The sequence below is a fragment of the Myotis davidii genome, unplaced genomic scaffold (assembly GCF_000327345.1).
Source record: "Myotis davidii unplaced genomic scaffold, ASM32734v1 scaffold346, whole genome shotgun sequence".
NCBI classification, from domain to species: Eukaryota; Metazoa; Chordata; class Mammalia; order Chiroptera; family Vespertilionidae; genus Myotis; species Myotis davidii.
Genome location: NW_006297386.1, coordinates 1,772,587 through 1,776,081, shown reverse-complemented (window position 1 = coordinate 1,776,081; position 3,495 = coordinate 1,772,587).

Genomic DNA, 3,495 nt, shown 5'->3' with positions numbered 1-3,495 from the left:
TCAGCAGGGGAAGACCTAGCTCATTTTCCACGTGGGCTGCCAAGTTCACCAGCCGTGGGGGGGAATGATTTTACTCTTACTTTCTTACCTCACATAGTCGTTTAAACTGCAGTCTTATGGAAAGGAAAGTCCCATTTGGAGATCAGAATCTTCAGACGGATTTAATTTATGTACCATTTGACCAAGTCAATCAGACCAGGCTTAGTAGATGGCTTTTTTCATTAAAATGTTGTAGGCTTAGCTTAGGAATCTTTTCAGTAAGTTACAGAGAGTCCGTTTAGCAAGTGCTGCACTTAATTTAAGCTTTCTACCTAATTATATTTGCGCTGTATTAACATTGTCTACTGAGCAATAGTTCTATTGCCTCTCTTTAAAAGCGAACTTTCTGAACCATCATCTGATTTTGCCTTCTAAAATCTAGAGTTTCCACCAGATTCATTGGTAGCTCAATATGCTCAAGGGAACTGATTTCAGCCTGTGGAGCTTGTTTGTGTGATTGTCAGAAATGTGCAAGGATGGAGCAGACCAGGGCAAGATATCTGTACAATTAGAGCCGCTCTTCTCAGGAACCAGACTCTGTCTCACCCTAAGATAAGGCCGAGTGTCCTAACTTCACTGCTAAGCTTCCTTTTTCTTCCTGTTTGAGAATATAAATGAATTAAGTTACTGTAACTTGCAGCGCTGAAGCCTGTTGGATTTAAGAGACGGTATGCACACCCACATGTAAATGTGCCCCTGGGATTAATTCCCTTCAAGGGAAGGTGCAGCAAAGCACACCTCCTGCTCCCTCATTATGTCAGAGGTTAGTAAATCCACAGAGGGCGGACCTCCTGGCCTGCCCAATGGTGTGGATGTGTTGGAGGCATAAAAGTGCCAGCTGCTCGACCGGGGGAGTCAGAAGGGACCTTGGTTCAGCAACCTCGGTACTTGAGTTCTGCGTAAGAAAGAACTGAGTCAAGACTCAAACTATAAGAGAAAGTTTATTTAGAAAGTCACAGAAAAACAGAGAAAAAAACAAAAAAAGGCGGAGCAGGGGGGAAGAAATTTTTTAAAAAAGAAAGTGACAGAGGTAGAAGTGAGCTGTAGAAGAAATGGGCCCAGGAAACAAGTTTTACAGAAGCGAAAGCAGGACCTTGGAGCTTAGGAGAAAGAGAGAGGCCAGGAAAATGGCCTGGAGGGTGGGGGTGGGAAAGGCATGGGCCTGCTCCGGAGAGAGAGACGCACTGGGACCTCTCTGGAGGGTGTTTTTCTGGAGGTCTCAGGGGGCGGATCTCAGTAGAATATTCCGCAGTTTTCCAGGTGTGTTCTTTCAGGGCCGTGGTCTCCTCTCATTAGTTGGCACCAGGCAGGAGGGTCATTAGTCAGTCAGTGCAGCTGGTCCTGATGTCAGCCACGGTGTCTCTAGTGGTGTTGCTGCATTTCTGAGCCTGGGGCTGAAACACAACTGAGGCCAGGATGTGTTTTATGCAGGTCGGAATCTCGTTGTTATGGGAGCTTAATGCTTAAAGCTATTCTCCGGCCCCTTGTGCTTCCCCCTCTAGGGGAGGTCTAACCCGCATAATTAGCAACATGGTCCGGGAAGAGTCTGAACCACATGGCCAGTCATATGAAAGGTCAGTGGTCTCAAGGGCAGGATCAGAGATGTGCTAGGCGAGGAAAAATTACCCTGGGAGGCGAGGATCTTGTTTTCCCAGGTTTGCCCGTTGCTAGGCACCTGGGGCTCTCCACCCTGGTGACTTCTCCCTGGCCCTTCGTCCTTGCTCTGCTCACGTCTGTCTAACCGCCTACCACAAATGGAATAGATTCAAATATCTGAGCACAGAACCTGCATCATGTCTGGTTGTTTACCGATATGTTCTCTAGCTGAGAGAGCCCGTGAGAACTCCCCCACTCTCTCCATAGCCTCCTGGTGCCTCTAGGAATTGCTTCTCTCGTTTCTAAGCTTTATCTATCCCTTTCTCCAACCAAAAAGAGATTTCTGAATTGTTTTGACCCTACAAATCCTAGCACCTAGTAGGTGTTCAGAAATTATCTGTGGAATAAATATAAATACTACTACTTTATGGCCATATGGGACGTGCCTGCCAGACTGTTGGAAATTATCTGAACTGTTTCTGCCCACATGGATCTTAATAGCTAAGAATTCTGAGAGGGGAAGTGTCTTGAAGGCCGCTCATTGAGGTGCGTTTGAAGAGGCCTGTCATTGTTATGCCAATACACATAGATAGCTGCTTTGGGGGCAGAGGAGGGAAAGGTTAACATGCTTTTCAAGTGCTAAAGTGCATAATTTGTTATGGGCAAACGAACTTTTGTTACTTAAACTAAAGTTAACTTCCATATCAATGACAGAGGAGTTGATGATGACAACAATGATTAGGCTCACTGAAAGCTCTCCGGAATGCTAATAGATGTGAAAAGCCGGGCTATTTTGCTGACAGATAAACTAAAGTACTGGCAAGGCTGTTAGAAAATGATTAGAGGTCAGTGTGTGGGAGCGAGGACTACAATTTGGGAGTGGGTCTTCTAAAGCTGTTTAAGTCCGCTAAACAAACATATTTCATAAAACACAAGGGAAATCATTGAAGGGTCTAGTATTCATTAGCTCACGCGTTAAAATAAATACTGTAAGGTGGCCAGTGTGGCTCAGTTGATTGAGTGTTGTCCTGTGAACCAGGAGGTCGGGGTTCAATTCCTGGTCACGTTACATGTTTCGGGCTTGATCCCCAGTAGGCGGCATGCAGGAGGCAGCTGATTGATGTTTCTCGCTCATGGATGTTTCTAACTTTCTCCCTCTCCCTGAAATCAATAAAAACATTTAAAAAAAAAATGACTACAGTATGCAGCTGGCCCTGGCCGCAGTTGATTAGAAAGTCATCCAGATACACGAAGGTTGTGGGTTCATTCTCGGTCAGGGCACATACAAGAATCAACCAATGGAATCAACCAGTGAATACATAAATAAGTGGAACAACAAAAATCTCCATGTTTCTATCGCTCTCTCTCCCTCTCTTCCTTCTTCTTCTCTCTCTCAAATCAATAAATAAGAATAAAATATATACAGTCCAGCCAGTGTGGCTCAGTGGTTGAGCATCAACCTATGAATCAGGAGGTCACAGTTCAATTCCCTGTCATGGCACAGGCCTGGGTTGTGGACTCAGTCCTTGGTAGGGAGTGTGCAGGAGGCAGCCAATCAATGATTCTCTCTCATCATTGATGTTTCTCTCTCTCCCTCTTCGTTACTCTCTGAAATTAATACAAATATTTTTTAAAATATATTTTATTGATTTTTTTACAGAGAGGAAAAGAAAAGGGTAGAGATCTAGAAACATTGATGAGAGAGAAACATCGATCAGCTGCCTCCTGCACAACCTCTACTGGGAATGTGCCGGCAACCGAGGTACATGCCCTTGACCAGAATAGAACCTGGGACCCTTCAGTCTGCAGGCCGATGCACTATCCACTGAGCCAAACAGTACACCTTATTAGTGAATTAAT